This window comes from Prionailurus viverrinus, chromosome A1 (genome assembly GCF_022837055.1).
Source record: "Prionailurus viverrinus isolate Anna chromosome A1, UM_Priviv_1.0, whole genome shotgun sequence".
In the NCBI taxonomy this organism is placed as follows: Eukaryota; Metazoa; Chordata; class Mammalia; order Carnivora; family Felidae; genus Prionailurus; species Prionailurus viverrinus.
In genome coordinates, this window is record NC_062561.1 from 159,271,087 (window position 1) to 159,291,360 (window position 20,274).

Here is a 20,274-nt window from a genome sequence, read left to right on the forward strand (position 1 = left end):
TGTTCTGTGTAAATACCTCATGTATTCTTTTATTAATGTCGTAATTATTATTCCTTTATACCTGAGGGAGTCAGGGCCCAGAGAGGTTAAGCATCCTTGATAAGATTGCAAAGCCAGTAGGATAGAACAAGGGTTCAAACCCAGGCTTCCTGTTCAGACAAGGTCCTTGACACCGCTGGACGTCAGAAGCTCTAATGGAGGATTCTTTGGTAATATAGCACTTGAGAGCTTTGCAACTTATAAAAATCACTGAAACAACACATTTCAAGACAAAAAACTACAATTTTAGTTAGTAGTTTTCAACATTTAAATAGTTTTGTTCAGCCCATTTCAACTTGTGATCTTCCAGTATGTCTGAGATCATCAAAAACATTATTTCAGGGCTATCTATACAACTACTTATTTTTTTAAAAAAATATTTTGAATGTTTATTTTTGAGAGACAGAGAGGGGACACAGAATCAGAAGCAGGCTCCAGGCTCTGAACTGTCAGCACAGAGCCCGATGGCAGGGCTTGAACCCACAAACTGCGAGATCATGACCTAGGCCAAAGTTGGACGCTTAACCAACTGAGCCACCCAGCCGCCACTATTTATTTATTTTTAAATGTTTATATATTTATTTTGAGAGGGAGGGGCTGTGGGAGAGGGAGAGGGAGAAACCCAAGCAGGCTCCATGCTCAGGATGGAGCCTCACACAGGGCTCCATCCCATGACCATGAGATCATGACCTAAAGCCTAAATCAAAAGTCAACACTCAAGGGGCGCCTGGGTGGCGCAGTCGGTTAAGCGTCCGACTTCAGCCAGGTCACGATCTTGCGGTCCGGGAGTTCGAGCCCCGCGTCAGGCTCTGGGCTGATGGCTCAGAGCCTGGAGCCAGTTTCCGATTCTGTGTCTCCCTCTCTCTCTGCCCCTCCCCCGTTCATGCTCTGTCTCTCTCTGTCCCAAAAATAAATTAACGTTGAAAAAAAAAAAATTAAAAAAAAAAAGTCAACACTCAACCTCCTGAGCCACCCAGGTGCCCCTACACAACTATTTTAAATAAGCACTTTTCCTTTAAAACTAGTCTCTTTTCTATGGAGGTCTGCATACTTTCTCATATAGGTTACTTGGCTTGGTTAAGAATTAATGTTTTAAATGCTTTTTGGAGCCCCAGCTGCTCTCCAGGCCCTTAAAAGGTGTCCAAAACAAAATCCAGCTGAGAAATGAGAAGAAGCTGGCCACAGAGTTGAACAGATTCAGGAGTACAGCCTCAGTGCTAACTATGGGTAAGAGGACTTCTGCACAGCAAAACAAACCCAAGTTGCCTCTTTACCACTTACTCTTAGCAAGTTTACCTATCTCCAGTGAGCTTCAGTTTCTTCATGTAAAAATGGGGATAGGACTTCTTTGGACAGATCTGCCAAGAGGCTTCAATGTAATAAAATATTTAAAACACATAGCCCTCAGCCTGGCATTTGGTAGGTACTGGGGAAAATGTATGTCAGCTGTGACTACTGTTAGCCTCACACTCTTGTTTGAATGTGTAAAACTAAAAAAGATGTGCCACTGGCACCTGGGAAGCTTGGTACGTTAAGCGTCTGACTCTCGATTTTGGCTCAAGTCATGATCTCACCCTCGGTGAGATCAACCACCTTGTTTGGCTGCGAGTTGTGAGTGTGCAGATTGTCCCTCTCTCTCTGTTTGGGATTCTCTCTCCCTCGGTCTCTGCCCCTCCCCTGCTTGCTCTCACTCTCTCTCTCAAAATAAACAAACACTTAAATATATATATATATTAAAAAAAATATATATATATAAAGATTTATATATATATAAAGATATTTATATATATAAATATATATAAAGATACTTATATATATAAATATATATAGATATATCTATAGATATAGATATAGATATAGATATATTTATATATCTATATCTATATCTATATCTATAGATATATCTATATATATTTATATATAAGTATCTTTATATATATATAAGATTATATAAGATTATATATATATATATAAAGATTATATATATATTATATATATATAAAGATTTGCCATATATGTCCTGTCTTTTATAGAATTGCAACCTTTATTTAACTTCTGCTTAAATTATGCCTCCACACATGAGAAGCCTCGGTAGAAAACCCCATCCGTATGAGATTTGGTGGATCAAGTGGAGATGGTTTCTAAAATTTGGGATTATCTAAACTCTTGGTGGGGAGGTGTTTAGTAGATTGTGGAAATTCACACCTAGTCACTCATTCAGAATTCTGTAAAGAATTTTGGCATCTTCCCCAAACCCTGCTGTGTCTCAGAAAGTTGAGGGAGGGAGTGTGGCTGGGAGGTGGAGGCATTTTAGCCACATATTTAGTGTTTATTTAATGTCAAACTTGACATTCTTTCCTTACCTTCTAAGACATTGTTCTCTTTGTCCTCTCTCCTGTTGCACTTTCCTGACTTGCTTTGCTTCAGCAGTTTCCTGAATATTAGTTTTCCCCAGAGTTTTATTCTTCACTCCTTTCTTTCTCATATCTTTAACATTTATAGGTTATTGGAAGATTATATATATATATATATATATATATATATATATATATATAAATCACTTCTGCTTTGATGCCCAATTGAAAGGGCTTTAACTCAGCCACATCATCACTTTTTTAAAAAAAAGGTCATTCCCATGTATCATTTAGAAAAGCTGGCATAATAGCATTTGTGATCACTTGAAGCCTTTTATTATAAATTAATTATAATAACACGCACAGGCAACATAGTATTACCCTGACAGATGAGATGACAAAATAGTAGATATAATTGGCAGGGAGAATTAGTTTTGGTTTTCTTGATTCTTGATATACTGAACTTGAAAGTTAAAATAAGTGATAATTTCACCATTATAAAGAAAACTTTATAGCCCATCTTAAAAGTTAAATATTTAATCTGAAACTAATCATAAGCTGTGTGATCTAGAATGGATACCATGTATTGCAGAACTATTTTACGAGGGTTCTTACAAAATGAGTAATTATGTACACAAATAATATCACTGCCATGCAGTTCTGGGCTTGGAAGATCCAAAGCACTTAACTGACATAGACCTTTCTAACTCCAAATAATTATTGTAAGAAGTTTAGCACTTAAAATTCGATTTTTGGTAAATTAATAATGAGGACTAATGAAGTTGCAGAAATTATTTATGCTCTTAGTAACGCCAGTATGAAAATAGTTGTGATTTGTAATCAGTCATGCAACTATTGCTGGACGAGTTCTCAGGCAGCATGGATAGTAACCATGTCCTTGTTCAGGTGAAGAAATTTGCTTTAGGAATGTGTCTGCAGTAGGATACCTGGGTGGCTCAGTCGGTTAAGTGTCTGACTTCCACTCAGGTCATGATCTCGTGGTTCATGAGTATGAGTCCCGATCCAGCTCTGTGCTGACAGCTCAGAGCCTGGAGCCTGCTTTGGATTCTGTGTGTGTCTCTCTCCTTCTCTCTCTGCCCCTCCCCTGCTCACACACTCTCTCTCTCTCAAAAATAAATAAACATTAAAAATTAAAAAAAAAAAAAAGGAATGTGTCTGTAGTAGACTACAGCTATTAAGAAGATATATTGGCTGAGGTTATTAGTTCCAACTGGACTCCACTCTATTTCAAACCAAAAAAGGGATTTCTTAAGGATTGGCGGGTAGCTCGTAGAGATCCTAAGGACTCCAGCAGAAGGAATCTAAATCTTCACAGCCAAGAACCATGCCCAGGCTCATCTTGGGTGCTTCCTGTGCCACCACCACAGCTCAGCACCTATTGCATTTAGGGCCAGATGCCAGAAACTCTGCCACTGCCAATATTGAAGACTAATAGGCCTTGTCATACACAGATTTCTTGGTAGGCAGTGGTCTCTTCACATTGTTCACTTCTAGCCTCATTCTTTTATGGCATATGTAATTGACCAGTGTAAGTCATGTGCCTCAACTCTGCTACAAGGGACCCTGGGGATGTGAGTGCTCTGGATTCTGCTTTGGGAAGGTGCATATTGAGTAGGTAGGTGGGAAATTTATAAATACGTAGTGAGGGTTTTCAAAGGTGTGGCCAGCTGCCAACTGACAAACATCTAGTACAGAAAGGAAAACAGGAGAACTAACTGAACCATGATATGTTGCTCAGCTATATTAGAGGGAGAAAAAAAAAACATAAAAGGGGCTCCTGGGTGGCTCAGTCAGTTCAGCACCCGACTCTTGTTTTTGGCTCACATCACAATCCCAAGGTTGTGGGATCGAGCCCTGCATCCAGCTCTACAACTGTGCATGGAGCCTGCTTGGGATATTCTCTCTCTCTGCCCCTGTCCCCTGCTCTCTGTCTCTCTCTCTCTAAAACAAACAGTCAAATGACGATACAGACAACATTTCCTCCAGCTACAGGAGAGATTTGTAAAGGAATAAGCACCCACAAAGCATTCTTTTGTGATTTTGCTTCTGGTTTTGCCATAAATAGCTGTGTTGGCATTAAATAGCCCTCTTCTCAGCTGCTAATTTTCTCATCCATAAGATTAGTGAGAGGCTGGAAAAACTATGTGTATTCTGGCATTCAGTGTCAGCCTCACCCCACAGTACCCTTGGACCATATGTAGTTTGGGAGATGACTCTGTGTGTTAATAAGTAGGCAAACATGTTCATTTTAATAGTTATGCATGTATTTTAATGTGCTTCAAGATAAACTAGCACTTCAAACTCATGATCCCAAGGATAGTTTTGATTAAGACAGGCTAAAGGTTAAAAAAGTAAATCTATTTTTTTTAATATTAAGTAAATATAATATAGCCAATTACAAATATTATAGGCAATGCACAAGTAACCATTTGGAAAACAAGATTCAGAGGAGTAATTGTCATATTGTAATATTCATATTGAATCAGTGGGTTTTTTATTGAAATGAGATTCTGATTCAAGAACTCTGCAGTGAGGCTGAAATTCTGTTTTTCTAACAAGCTCCTAGTTGCTGCTGCTGCTGGTCTGGCAACCACACTTTGAGTAGCGAGGACACTGAATTGTTCTGATTGTGGGCAGTTTAGGCTGCCTGTACCTTAGATTAAATAAACATTGCTTGGAGAATCTGGTTCAAATACAGATTCTCAGGTTCCCAGTCAAGAATTCTGATTCAAAGGGGTAGAGTGAGGCCCAGGATTTTATTTAGGTAATACTTACCCCCAGATGTTTCAGATGCAAAGGATCTGAGGACCACACTGGGAGAAAGGATGAATCTCAGGGATTGAGGCAGCCAAAGCACATCAGGAAATAATGTCCCTCTTCATTTCTAAGAAAAGGAGCCTCTTTCTGTACGTACTGTAGTATAAGACTCTCTGAAAAATTTTTCTCATAACATGTAATTACTCATCTGCACTCTTCAGTCATACAGGATCGCTCACCTCCGTTGAGGGAGATGTGCTAACCCTGGGGCTATGTTACCCAGGATGCATTCCTTTTGGGGTGTGGCCCAAATAAGCCATCCTGTGCTGTTTTTGTCATAGAAGGAAATGAATGTTAGTGAAACCTAGATGAGCTGAGATTTTGTTTAAAAATTTTTTAAAGGAAAGAAATTACTAATAGTAAAAAAAAGGAATTTTTAAGCTGTATTTTCATTGGGAATAATTTTACGGACAGGGTCTTCTGTTGAGGGAATTATAAAATATTAGAGTTGGGGGCACCTTGGGTGGCTCAGTCGGTTAAGTGACTGACTCTTGATTTTGGCTCAGGTCATGATCTCACGGTTTGTGAGTCTTAGCCCCATGTCAGTTTTAGTGATGACAGTGCAGAGCCTGCCTGCTCAGGATTCTCTCTCTCCCTCCCTCTCTGCTCCTCCCCCACTTGTTCTCTCTCTTTCTCTCAAAATAAATAAATAAAATTAAAAAAATAGAGTTGGAAGGGTGCTTACTTCACCAGCTTTAGTTAACAGAAGTAAGTGAAAAATGAAAATCAATAAGGTGGCTGTGAGGGACACCTTGCAGAGGAAGTCAGGAACCTCACCTGCTCTGGCTTCTTGGTGTGGGTATAAAGCTGTGCAGATGACCTCTCTGCCTTTTTCATGCCAGCTGGCAGTCACCTCTGCCTTGGCTGGATGCACCGTTGAGTCACTGCTCAGCTGTCAGTATCCAGGCCTGAGGTTTCTGTTCTCCAACCACTGGCCACCCTCTCCTCCTCCAGTCACACCCCAGGTTCAGTGTCCAGAGTCTTTATTGTGACTGATTTGTGACTTTGAGAAAAGTTGGCTTTCCGTATTTCTTTTAAAATTTCGTAACTCTTCTATTAACACCATCATTCGTTCTGTATTTATTACTTGCCATTCTTTTATAATAAAGAGCATTTCCTTTCCATTCATTCATTCATTCCATTCATAGTAATATGGACCCATGACTTATTTTATTCATTGGCTTAAAATCCATTTTTCTTATTACTTATTTTGATATTTTTAAGTATAATAATGGACGATAATTTAGTAGAATTCTGATTCTGTTACACTGCTTTTTAAAATATCCATTATACTATTTGAAATGTATTACGAATCCCTGGTGATGGTCATCAGTAATTTGCTTTCTAGTTTAAAAAGAGGTATTTGGAGCGTGTATTTGCGAGAGCACCCCACTTCGCTCGCTCGCTTATTTTGGTGGAGTCACAGGGTGACGCCTGGGAGCGGTAGATCTCTGCCATCAGCAGGGACTGTGCACCCCGCGCGTGGCCTGCATCACCCTCGGCGTTATTAACGCAGCCGGCTTCCCGGATGTCTACTCAAGACAGGTGGGCGGGGCGGGCACGTTCCTCCGCTGAGTGCCCGGAGCTCCGGGGCGGTGCCACCGGGGGAGGAGGGCGGGGAGCAGCGTGCGTCGCGTCCCGGGCCCGCCCCGCCTCGCCCCGCCTCGCCTCGCCCCGCCCCCCCCGTGCCTGCCTGTGGGCCGAGGCTCACAGCAGAAACCGCGGGGGCCGAGCCCAGCCTGGAATGCAAACGTCCTGAAAACCCAGCTGAAGTCTCTGGGCCCGGGGGGGTCGGACGCAGAGTGAGTACTGATTTCGGCCGCTGGCCTCCAAGGCCGCGCGTCTGCTTCCCAGGCGAGCCCCCGGCCCTGCGCGACCCCACACTCGCACCCTGCCGCTGGCTCCCCTGGTTTGGACCCGCGCTCCTACCGTCTTTTGACCCTAAAGATGCGTTTCTTTCCACATGGGCTCTAAGTTAAATTGTGTTATTTGGCCACCCCTCCCTCCCTGTAGGTAACACCGTTGCTGTCTCTTCAGCCGGGAATGTGTCTGGTGACCGGACGCGCGGTTGGGTTACAAAACCAGGGATTTGTGTGACCCGGGGGAAAAAAAATGCAAAGAAGAAAAGCAGCAGCTATGTTAATTTAGTTTGGCATTTTTATTTCTATGGTTAGATCCCCATTCCCCCCTCCCCCCTCAGCCCTGCCCTCACTTACTGTGCTGACCTCCGTTTTAGAGAATGAGCTCACTCTGTATAACCTTTCCATGTACCTGATACATTCTGGGTGTGGTGTGGCATGTGTTGTAACATGTTTTAGTTCTCTATTTCCTTGAACACAACCTGAGACTGTGGTCAGATAACATCACTGAGGGGTACTTTGTGTCTGTCTTTCAAGAATGCAAGGTGTTTTCACAGAGATTTAACAATCTCTTATGTACTGTTAGGGTCCTAGTGTTCCTCAGAAATGGGGAGAAGCTAATTCTTTATTCCTATTTTACAGCTTGAGAAAACGAGGCAGAGGGTTTAGGAAACTTGCTTAAGGGGCAAGACCTTGGGTTCTCTGACTAGTCTTCTAGGAGCCCACCTATACAGCAGAAGAACCAGAATGCTCCATCAGCAGCTCTGGAAAGTTTCTGCTGAGATGTTTTGTGGAGCAAAAGCCTCTGCATTGCAGGGAAGGTCAATAAGGAGTGGCATCGGCTGTCCAAAGGCGGAAACTATTTTCTAGTAAATAAATATCAAGTGCCTCTTCCTGATGTTTGTGGGCACTGACTTCAACTTTTGCACACTGACTTTTTAGTATTTAAAAGGATGATTGTTACTGGGAATGTGGTGGGGAGGGAGTGATAATTGGGGTTCCGGGAGACAGTATAGAATTAAAATGAAGTAGTGACATTTAGCAAAATCATGCTGAAGTCGGAAAGCTGCATCTGCTGACTGATGGAGCAAAGGGTAAGCGTCCAATAGCAATGAGGGTGGAGTGGGAATCCGTGTGTAGCAAAGACCCTTGATGTCTATTATAAACAAGGGAGTTTTGCAAACTACACTGGCAGTGTTTATGAAGCAGCACATCTAAGTATAAATGTTAGCTGTGGTTCAGTTCACATGCTTTAAAAAAAGATTGCTAGTGCACAAGAAGAGTTGATTATAGTATGAGTGGTTAATTTAGTTCCTTGATTGTTCTCTGAATTGGCCAAAGAAGGGTTCCTGTTGATCTTTTCTATTTGATAAAATCAATCTTATTTTTCAATTCAATAAATATTTATTGAGCACTTACTATGTAGAAGTAACTGTGGTAGATGCTATGGGGGTCCAGATAGGTGGATCCTGTCTTTAAGTGGCTCACAATATAGGAACGAACTAGCATTCTAAGAACAAAAAAATATATATACTTAAATGAGACAGTGTAACCAATTGAGACTTTACTGTGTGATAACTTTTCATGCCTGAAACTCATTTTTTTGGAAAATATTTTATAGAGACATGTTAAATATGTCCTGAGAAACTATAAAGCATGGTAGTTAAGAGGTCAGGCTCTTACTTTTTTAATCTGTAAAATGGGCATAATAAATGAGGATCGACCTCGTTGCTACATTATCATCACATTATGTGGTGCTCAGCTCATGTCTAGAACATGGTAATTTTCACTAAATGTAGCAGTAACTATTACTATTCTGTTCTTACACAGATTTACTGATCTGTTCTTGTTCTGAAACCTATTATGGCCGCTTTCTAATAATTTATTATTGCCTAGTGTAGGCAGGAGAGCACTAGTCCAACAACATCACCTTGTGAACAGTAGGATTGTGCATGGCCTCTGTCCAGATCTCCAATGTCCATGTATATGGACTAGCTCAGAAGTCCGTATGTCCTACAAGATACTGCAAAGTACCGTTAGAAATTGGAAATAATGGGACTGAGCAATTACAGCTTTCCATAAAAATAGGGTGTCTCATTTGTTCTTAACCAGGGGAGTTAGCAACCAATGAAAGGGTATTTTAAAATGTGTGAAAGTGCTTTTGGTGATGCTTTAGCATTCACTGGGAGCAAGACAGTCCTGCTCACTTAAGAATTGTCAGCCCCCCAAAAATAGAATTGTCAGCCCAAATGCCAATAGTACCCTGTTGAGAAACATTGGGTAGCTGACATTTTTAAGTTAAAAGCTATTCACATAGGGGCACCTGGGTGGCTCAGTCAGTTAAGCATCCCACTTCGACTCAGGTTATGATCTCATGGTTCCGTGGGTTCGAGCCCTGTGTCGGGCTCAGTACTGATGGCTCAGAGCCTGGGTTCTGATTCAGATTCTGTGTCTCCCTCTCTCCGTGCCCCTCCCCCACTCACACACTATCTCTCAAAAATAAAAAGTTAAAAAAATTTTGAAAAGTTATTCAAATAGAAAACATGCAATGCAGTTGTTGGTGACAACCATTGTACTTTCCCAGTATGCGGATTATTAATTCAATATATCAGAAAAACTATAGGATTTCTCTTACAAGGTCAGACACGTTGGTGCAAAAACACATATTCCAGGTTTATATAGTCTTCCAGATGAGAGTATCGCAAGTTATAATGTAAAAGAAGATACAAAGATATATATGTATACAGAAGAGCATAGGTTGTGGGTTTTTTATTTAAACCAGACCAACCAATTAGTTCACATTTGGGAAAAAGTAAGTAGTTCCACTAAGTAGTAATGATACCTTAAACATTTATTGTCGATGGATTCCTAAGGAATGAAGAATGTAACTGCCATCTAAGTAATTAGATGAAATCTAATTGCAGATATTTGTTAAAGCACTTTAAAGAGAAGGTTATTGGTTTTCAGACAGAGAATGCAGGGCAATAGGGTAAATCCAGACTAATCCATAGCGGTAGGGGTCTCCCAATCCTTGTCTGGGATGTGCTGCACCCCCTTTGAATTCTCTAAGACAGTGTTTCATGCTGTGTAGTCTGGAGAGCATTTGCATCAAAGTCACCTGGGATGCTTAGTTAAAAATGGAAATTTCCCAGGCTCTATCTCAGATGTACCTAGTCAGAATCAATGAGAAATCTATGGCTTAATGAGCTCTCTAGATAAATTTGTACACCTGTAAAGTTTGATAACCACTATTCTAGGAAGTAAGTTGGACTATACAGAGCCTTTATATAAGTTGTCTTCTTCTGGCCTTAGCAGTACAGTAAAATCTCAGTGAATTTACTAAAAATTCTAGCTATCCATAGGAGCTCCAACTTCTGAATCATACTGAGGCTCTGAACTGAACTGGTTAACATTTGTGGTGCACAAGCAAGGGCCTAGACCAATTCCATTTCACTCAAAATTGCCCCAAGAGATGGAGGCCAGCTTAGTATGCGAGTGTACCCTTTGGACTCCATAAACTCTGGATTCTGTAATGGGTTGAGGTCCTCTGCACAAGTGACATAAGTATAAAGACCTAGGTTAGACCTTGGAGCCTCTGGAGTTGCTCTGAACAGAGTTGTTAGTAGAGGGGCAGAGAACTGTTCCCACAGAGAAACCAGGGGCTCAGTCTACTGTGTAGTGTTCCTTTATCATCTATACTAACAGGGTGGGCAGAGAAAGTAGAAAGTCAGACAATTTGTACACGTTTCAGTTATGTGCTTTTTATATGTCCTCCTTATGAAAATAGAAAATTGTCTTAATATCAACATGGTAAATATTTTTATATAATTCCATTAGTATGGCTAGTCATCATTAGAATCCTGGAATATAAATATTTTCCTGCTAAAATATATACCTTGAATGCTTTGACACATCCATCTTTTCATAATATTGTATTTACAGAGATGTATCAGAGAGCTTGGTCTACAGCAGCAAATTGAAATGAGAAGCCAGAATTTTAATCTTCCAGGATTCTTCTCTTTTTATATTCACCGTCTATTTATCCCTGTCTTTATTTAATTTATGTTAAAATGTATCCATTATGTCTATCAATTTGGAATAGAAAGGGCTTCTTCCTTCAATATTCAGACTAATTTTTTAGGCATGCACAATGTATTTTAAATGTTTGAAAGCCTTCAAATGTTTGAAAGATGGGGAATGCATGCTCTACTTTGTCACAAAGCCCATTACCCTCTCTTCCTGCTGACCTGATAGACTTATTCACAACACCTGGCACATATTTTCCTTTGAATTTTAGACCCCAGTCTACAAAGTAAGACAAATATTATTTTCTGAAAATTCAATTAGTTATTTGAAAATTGCATCCTTGTATTATCTACATGTATACATATATGTGTGTGTGTGCGCACACGCACATATTTAACAGCTGAGCTGTATACTGAATGTGTATTTCATTAGGAGTTTCTCTATAGGTCAAAAATATTTGCCTTTAAAATGACAGCAGTATTGGGATTAGTGATGTCTATCGCATACTCTTGACTTAGAGCATAGGAAAGGTGTTAGAGGTATAATCACAAGTATCGAGTGTCCCTGGGTTTTAAAACCATAGATTGGAGAGGACAAATATTCTTGAGGTATGGCAAGGCTGTCTTTTTAGGGAACATCTAGGCTCTTCATTAACCTGAGCTGGCAATATCAGCACCAAAAATCTTCCTTTAAAAACTGGCTGGAAAGTACTTTTGCAAAACAATTCTGTAAAACTATCCTAGTATCTTATGTAGTCTGATTCCTTCCTTTTAACCTAATGAAAGTATGAAGAGACTAAGTTTGTCACCAGGAAGAAAGTGCCAATTGATAATAGATGGTAGAAAACAGTGGTTATTTCATTAACCCACTATCAAGCCATCTTGTTTTAAGCTATCTAAAGCAGTGATTTTCAATGTCAAGAAGGTTCAGAATCACCTGAATCACAGCTTTTCAGTGTACAATCTCTACTCCCTCTTCTTCCTGCCCTTTCCCTTTCATAAGTTTCTGGGTGTTCATTGACTCCCACTGTCCATACTGTCTTTGAGCGACCTTTCCTGGTCCAAGAACCAGTGACCTAAGGTGTTAAAGCTTGGCCAGTTATATTGCCCAGTGGTTTTACATAACATTGATTGTCAACAAACATGCACATTTCTGGTACAAAATGTTTAAATAATTATGACTTCTGGTATATTTTGCATAAAGTTTCAGTGGTTTGAATTACTGATCCTTTTTCCCCTGGCAGTATTATAAAACTAAATTATTTTCCATAGTCTAGTTTACTCTAACCTTGAGTTTTAAACATCGAGTAATTAACCATTGTTTGGGATTTTAGCCAAAAAGTGTCTACATCACTAAGAAATGATGTACCCTCGTGCTCAATATTCATAGATCAAAAAGGAAAGATTACCTTCTTTTGGCCATTCAGTTTGAGCCTTCCCTTCCTCTCAAGAATCTTTTAATGGTTGCAGTGATTGGTGCTGAATTATTCTCAAATAATGTTCTTGTGGTGAGACAGGATTCCAAGTCTTAGAAATTAAAATTGTTTCCTTCTCTAGTCCTTCTGACAATCATATTCTTACACCCCTTCAAATATTTCCAAACGTTGAATGTGATGAACAGTGATGTACTTATTTGCAACTAAAATATTTGCAAAATACCCCAGGTGATTTCCAGTTGAACTGGTGGTAAAGCACATCTTCTCTGTGTATGTATAACTACATTCTCTACAGTTTTCTATGAGCCGGTGAACCGAAAGTTTGTTTGCCATTCAAAATGGAGAGACAGTCAATAGGAAATAAAAGCTTAACAAAGAACATTCAAGCTAGTGCTGATAATCTGAAAATAATTCTAGAATGCTCTGGGGGAGGGGTTAGGTCCAGTAGCATGTATGTAGTTTGGGGAAGCTTTCTAGGATCTAGATATTTAAAAATAAAGGGGAAGAGAAAGGAACCACCCATTGATTAATTTATTGAACAACTACTTTGCTAAGTGATTTACATAGGGTTTCATTTAATCCTCTTAATTAAGAGTTGCATATTTTGTGGGGCACCTGGGGAAGACCACGTGACTCTTGATTTCAGGGTTATGAGTTCAGGCCCCACATTGATTGCAGAGATTACTAAAAAACAGTTTAAATAACAGAGAGGAATGTGTATCTAAATACAAAGAAGCACTAGAAATCAATATTGTGTTCTTTATTGTTATGCTCCATATCTTAATACAGTTGAAATTCTCTGATGGATGAGGTTTCCTGTTTGTGTGAAAGAGTATTGTACACTGACTGGAATTAGCAAATAATGGTTCTGTTGACAGAGTTTCTTGAGACTTTCTAATGGGCAGTAGAGAAGAGATAAATTAGCCATCTTTGAAAATGGTTAAAATTAAATTACAGGATTAAGTAGTACATAACTGAGAAGTCCCTTATCTAAGAAATATAGAACTTTTTACTTAGATAAGCTGCAGTGTTCATATTTTTACATCAGTTTCAAATGAAGCTTACTTTAAAATCTATTCTTCTATTCTATTGATTTTTTTATGAACTTTTTTTTTTAATTCAAGTTAGTTAATGTACAGTGTAGTCTTGTCTCCAGGAGTAGAACCCAGTGATTCATCTTTTACACGTGACATCCAGTGCTCATCCCGAAAAGTGCCTTCCTTAACTCCCATCACCCACTTAACCTAATGCCCCCACCCCTCTCCAGCAACCCTTAGTTTGTTGTCTAAATTTAAAAGTCTCTAATGGTTTGCCTCCTCTCTGTTTTTATCTTATTTTTCTATCCCTTCCCCTATGTTAATCTGTTGAGTTTCTCAAATTCCACATATGAGTGAAATCATATGATATTTGTCTTCCTCTGACTTACTTTGCTTAGCATAATACTCTCTAGTTCCATCCACGTTGTTGCAAATAGCAAGATTTCATTCTTTTTCATTTCTGAGTAATATCCCATTGTATATATATACACCACATCTTCTTTATCCATTCATCAGTTGATGGACATTTGGGCTCTTTCCATAATTTGGCTACTGTTGAAAGTGCTGCTGTAAACATTGGGGTACATGTGCCCTCTTTGAATCAGCATTTTTGTATACTTTGGATAAATTTCTAGTAGTGCAATTGCTGGGTCATAGGGTAGTTCTATTTTTAACTTTTTGAGGAACCTCCACACTGTTTTCCAGCGCGGCTGCACCAGTGTGCATTCCCACCAACAGTACAAGAGGGTTCCCCTTTCTCCACATCCTTGCCAACATCTCGTTTCCTGAGTTGTTCATTTTAGCCACTCTGACAGGTGTGAGGTGGTGTCTCATTGTTGTTTTGATTTGTATTTCCCTGATGATGAGTGATGTTGAGCATTTTTTCATGTGTCTGTTAAGCCATCTGGATGTCTTCTTGGGAAAAGTGTTTATTCATGGCTTCTGTCCATTGATTTTTTTTTTCTTCCTTAGGGGAAAGTGGGATGAAATGCAGTGAAATGCAGTTGTTATTTTTCCCATTTTACAGACAAGGGAACTGAGGTGAAGAGCAATTAAGGAATTTGCTCATTTCGCACAACTGGTAGCAGAGCTAGAATTCATACTCAGGTGTCTGGCTACAGAGCCATTATCCTAACCACTAAACAACACTACCTCTTTAATATTTGAAAAGTTTGAAGTTGCTGTCAGACATCTGTGAAATTGTTTTGCTTGTATGGTTTCCAGAATGACATTTGATTTCATTTCACATTTTCATTTTGATTATTTGAAAATCAGCTTGGACAAGGGAACCTTGTTATAATCCCTACTATTTAAGCCTTTTAATAATTATTTATTTTTGAGAGTGCGAGCATGAGCGCACCTGAGTGGGGAATGGCAGCGAGAGGTGGACAGACGATCGGGGCGGACTCTTCACTGACAGCAGAGAGCCAGAAGCAGGGTTTGAACTCAAGAACCATGAGATCATGACCTGAGCCGAAGTGCACACTTAACCGACTGAGCCTCTCAGATGCTCCTGTTATTTAAGCCTAATTAAGAACATGCTTCACTGGGAAGCTGGATGGTCATGTGACAGGCCTGTATTTCAGTTCCCCCATGAGTGGTTTGGTCTCAGTATTTCTTCACAAACTTCCTCTCGTTTTTCTGTTAGAGTCTGTCATCCTTGTAGATACTGAGTTTTGTACTTGCTTTTGTAACACAGGGACTCACAAAAGTTCTCAAGTTCTCTCACTCTCCATTAGGTCCATGCCTAAGGAATGAATTTGATAGCCCGATGGAAGCCAGGCTAAAAGGCCCTGAGACAGCTGTTCAGCAGAGCTCAGAATTGTTTTTTGTACAAATCATATCCTCACTAACCATATATGCATTAATGAGCTCATAATCTTTTAGGATTTGTACAAATCTGTGTTCCTGCTACCAAGATTCCTCTTCCTTGACTGATTGGAACTTAGATCTAAACAGGCTATACATTTGAATCCAAAGAAAATACAATAATGTAAAATAATATTACTCTTTTTATCCTAAGGCAAATAACATTTGTGTGTAACTTCTCCAAGCAGTGGTCACCACAGAACTGCTCTACCATTGTGAGAGTGAAGAAAGAGAAACTTTTGAGGCTGCTGGTGTTCATAAAATTTTTAAAAATCACTGATTTGAATTCCTTACTATGTGCCAGGCACTGAGCCAAGCACTTTATAAACATGCCATCATTTAATCCTCACTGTTTTTATACCCATTTAAACAAATTAAAAGTTGAGCAGCTTGCTTGAATTTACACAGCTGGAATTAGACCCCAGGTCTATGGGACTCCAGGGGCTAACCACCAGTATTTCCCATTTGCACATCTGTCATTGGGTATATTACTCAATAAGTTTCACATCATTGTAGCTAGAATATCAGAGTTGCTGAACTATAGAACATTCAAGCCTGACATTTTACTGATGAGGAAACTGTGTTCCAGGGAGGCTAAGGCTCAGGGTCACACGGCTTGTCAAGGGCAGTCAGTCTGAACCCAAATTCAGGAAAAAATGCTGCCTTTTCTACTCTTTGATGACTAAACTAGGCTGTGTGGCATGCCCATTTCCTTTGCCCACAAAATAATTATCACTCCAGAAAAAAAGAAAACAAAAAACAAGGGAAAGTTGGAGTTTGCAAAAACAGTGAAAATTGCTTTGGACCAGGAGTTCAACTTCATACCTTTTGTGGATTATTTTTGAGTGTTTGGGGTGATCCAGTGTCAATGCTTATAATCAGATGCTTCCAGGGTGTGGCCAAAACTTCTATAAACTCTGGTGTGGATTTAGCTCACAGATCAGCTGTGGCTATTGTCCTGGCTGCCAGGCAACGTTTGGCTGTTTATTTTGAGATCTACCCACATGTTGCATCAGAGGCCAAAACTTCATGAGGCTCTTCACTTCCCAGAGCAAGAAGTGCTCAGGCTTCTATTTTTATCTTAAATCTGTGTGTCCATTTTAATATATTTCGTGAATGTGCTGTGTACTTAGTTGAGATGGAATCATTTCATTTTCCCCAGATAGTGTTCACATTGCCTCATTTCTCAGTACTCTACTTCATCTAGCCTATTACATTCTGGACTGAATAGCTCTTCCCACCTCTGAGTCTTGCTCAAGCCATTTTGCTCACTTGGAATGACTGTGCTGGCTCAGCCCCCATCTCCATTTTGTTGTTGTTGTTGTTGTTGTTGTTGTTGTTGAAAATTCAAATACAGTATTTTAATTTTTTTTTTTTTTATTTTTTTTCCCAACGTTTTTATTTATTTTTGGGACAGAGAGAGACAGAGCATGAATGGGGGAGGGGCAGAGAGAGAGGGAGACACAGAATCGGAAACAGGCTCCAGGCTCCGAGCCATCAGCCCAGAGCCTGACGCGGGGCTCGAACTCATGGACCGCGAGATCGTGACCCGGCTGAAGTCGGACTCTTAACCGACTGCGCCACCCAGGCGCCCCAGTATTTTAATTTTTGAAGAAAGAGTCCACTTATTATTGCAAAGTTGATTGGCATTACTATTATATTTGTGCTCAAATCCAAGCCCTGCCACTTAACTGTGTAATCTTAGGTAAGTTACCTAACTTCTCTGAGCCTTAGTTTTCTCATTTATAAAATGGGGATAATAATGGTTACTTCCTAGGATTTTATGAAAATATACTGAAATCAGATACACAATCACCTGTCACAGTTCCTGGCACATTTCCTAACACATGGAAGATTCTGTGGTCCCCACCTGGCTGGTTGATCACACTACAATAAATAATAGTTTCAGTCTCTTGTGTGAAGCCTTTCCTAACCATCTTCCAAACGCACATCTCAGAAATAGTCTCCCTCTTCTGATCTCTTGTTACATCATGTTGTACTTAAGATCCTATCACAATGGATCTTATCTTGTATTGCATAAATGCTGGAGTATAAGTTAGTGTCATAAGGAGATCTGCATGTTCTTGCCCAAAGAGAAGTCTCTACTTCATTCATAGATAATCCATTGTTTGTGTTTCATTGGATTCATGTTTTGTGTCCTGATTAAACACTATTGTTAGGTGACTGTTTTGAAGTCCTCCTTAAAAGCACCATTATTATGCTAAATAATTAAAGACTTTGCAAGAATGTGTGTCATGATGTGACAGCATGGCAAACAATAGACTAATTTAAACCTCTGAATATTCATTTCCTGAAGTGAATAATGTGTCATTACAGAAAGAAAAATGTAAACCTGGGTCCATAAATGAGACTTCTGAAGAATATCAGTGCTTTCCTTAGATAGCTCCTCTTCAGCTGCCTTTTGTTTGTTCCAGGTGTTTTACAGGAAGCGGCTCAGGGTTTTGTGTGTTTATGTGCTTTTTAAAGTCTTACAACTCCTGGTTGAAGACATCGGTGCTAGAAATGACTAGATATTTAAATTTTGTTTTCTCTAACCAGTTTTCTGACTTGTGCTTTGAATAAAATTTCTGATGATTGAGTAAAAACTTATGTAATATTGCATTTGAGCCATCAGATAATACTCTTGTGTCTGTTCATGCACAAATTCATAATTTAACAAATACTTGTTAGGCAACTATTGTTGCCAGGCTCTGGGGATGTGCAGCAACTGAGACAGGCATGGCCCCTGACCTTGTGGAGTTCAAGTTCAGGTCTGTCTTATAAGTTTTGTGAGGAAAGACCTTGTTTATAAGAAATCCATGATTTTCTTTCATTATTTGAAATGTGTTATTAAATAATCTTATTGTGGTTCGGTAACAAATGATTTGGTTTTCTCTTGTGCATCTAACAGAACTAGTATTAAAAGTTAAAAATCGGTTACTTATTTAATTTAGAAAATGCTTAATATTTGTTTTGTGTTTTACCCAAATTGCCCTAATATTTGGTATCTAACTTGACCCTCACAATTACTCTGTAGGGTGCATGGTGTTCCAGTTGTGGGAAGCTAGATGCTTAGCAGGTTTAATGTGCTTGTTTGTGGAGTCATGGCCACTGAGAAGCCAACGGACTGAAACTTAATTTTTCTAATTTATTATGTTCTTGATTCAAGCTTAAAAACAAGAGGTATTAAAACTGTGTGTGTTAGAATGAAACTTTAATGGCTAATTAGAAGATGGAAACAAAGATTGGAATCAACAGTTATTTTTTATATTTTGTCTGATACCATATACTTAGCACTATGGTAGACACTGTGGGGAGCAGAAATGATCAATTTATAGCTTCACTGATAAGACGTGACATACACTTAGAAACGAGCTCAGTAACCCTCTAACACAGCATGTGATTGAGTGTCCAAGTGAGAAGTACAAACGGATACAGGGGTTGAGGAGATAGTATGAGCTAAAGCTGATTCAGGTGTTGTACCTTGGGCTAAATCTTCAAGGATAGGGGCCTGAGCAGGTAAAAGTCTTCCTAGGCATCTGGGAATCTCATTTTGCTCTTCCCGGAGGAGGAAAGGAGCATGATGGTGATGATGGTGATAATACTAACTAGCATTTGTCCATTGCTTACCACTTGGCCAAAGCAATGTTATAACTAGTTCATGTACATTAACTCACTTATTACTAACCTGAATGGAGTGAATATTGGTACCGTTGCCATTTCACAGATGAGGACACTGAGGCACAGTAACTTGTTTGAGGTTGCACATGAATTCAATGCCAGCTGAAATTCCACCGGACATTCTTGAGCCCAGAGCCCCCTCTTACACTCTTAGTCACTGAATTATGCTGCCTGCTGAGGTGCCTGTGAGACAGGAAAGCCACCATTCTTGATGGAGGGGAGATGTGGATGGAGTCATGGTGAGAGAAATAGTGGAATAAGTAGGTTAGGCCGAATGGAGAGTCTAAAGTTTAGGCAGAAGACATTAGACTTTATCTAGGACACAGTGGCAAACCATTGAGAGCTTATGATTTCATCACAATGAGAACATGGTACACTTTTTTTTTTTTTCTTCCAGGTAAACTAGGGAGCCATAGACAAAGAATTGGGAGCTAGAGAATGGGGTAGAACAGAGGGTGGGAGAACAAGGTATGGAGCTATTAGAAGGGCCGTGATGTAATCCAGGTGTGGGAGGTACATGATTAGACTGGGAGTGTGGGTGGAAATAGAAATGACAAGGACTGGAACCAGCACTGGGCCTGAACCCAGGTGATTCAGGGCCAAATGAGGTTCCCTGTATTACATCATTTGGCACTTACAGCAACTCCACAGGCAGGTGGTATTACTACCATTTCTAAGGCTGTGGGAATGGGGATTACAGGAGGTTAATGTGGATTAGTAAGTGCTGGAACAGGGAGCTGAGCCTTCATCTGTCTCAGTGTCCTCATTTTAAGGTAAAATAAGATAGTTGGGTGATAAAGTAGGGTTGCTGAAAAGGTATAGAGAATTGTTCACGTAATAAATGGTAAAGTCAAGGGAGAAATCAGCATTCCAAGGGAGCAACAATGTAAGAGAGAAGGCAGAGGGCTTGTGACTGAAGATGAAAACAAAGAGAAGAGTGGAGCAAGTGGAAGAGGCTTCCAGAAGGAAACATTATAGTGGGGATGAGAGACTGTGGAATTGCTCTGGCAGAGCAGCCATGAAGGAGAGGATGGTCAGGGATTCAGACCGGATCTGCAGGTGTGTCAGCAGGTAGAAGAGGCGTGTGCATATGTATGGCATGTGTTCTAGTAACTCCACAGCAGAGGCAGGTAGAT

The 20,274-nt window shown here is 39.8% G+C and overlaps 1 protein-coding gene across 13 annotated transcripts in view; it reads left to right on the forward strand.

Moving 5' to 3' along the window:
• Positions 1-20,274, forward strand: part of CAST (calpastatin) — a 109,948-nt gene that overhangs the window by 33,175 nt on the left and 56,499 nt on the right. For 3 of the 13 annotated variants that reach the window (XM_047876867.1, XM_047876877.1, XM_047876887.1), the window contains exon 1: positions 6,921-7,033. The exons of the other annotated variants lie outside the window; for them this stretch is intronic. The gene's annotated coding sequence lies outside the window, so the exon portion shown is untranslated. Of the gene's footprint in view, positions 1-6,920; positions 7,034-20,274 lie in introns of those variants that run through there. 13 annotated transcript variants of the gene reach the window in all.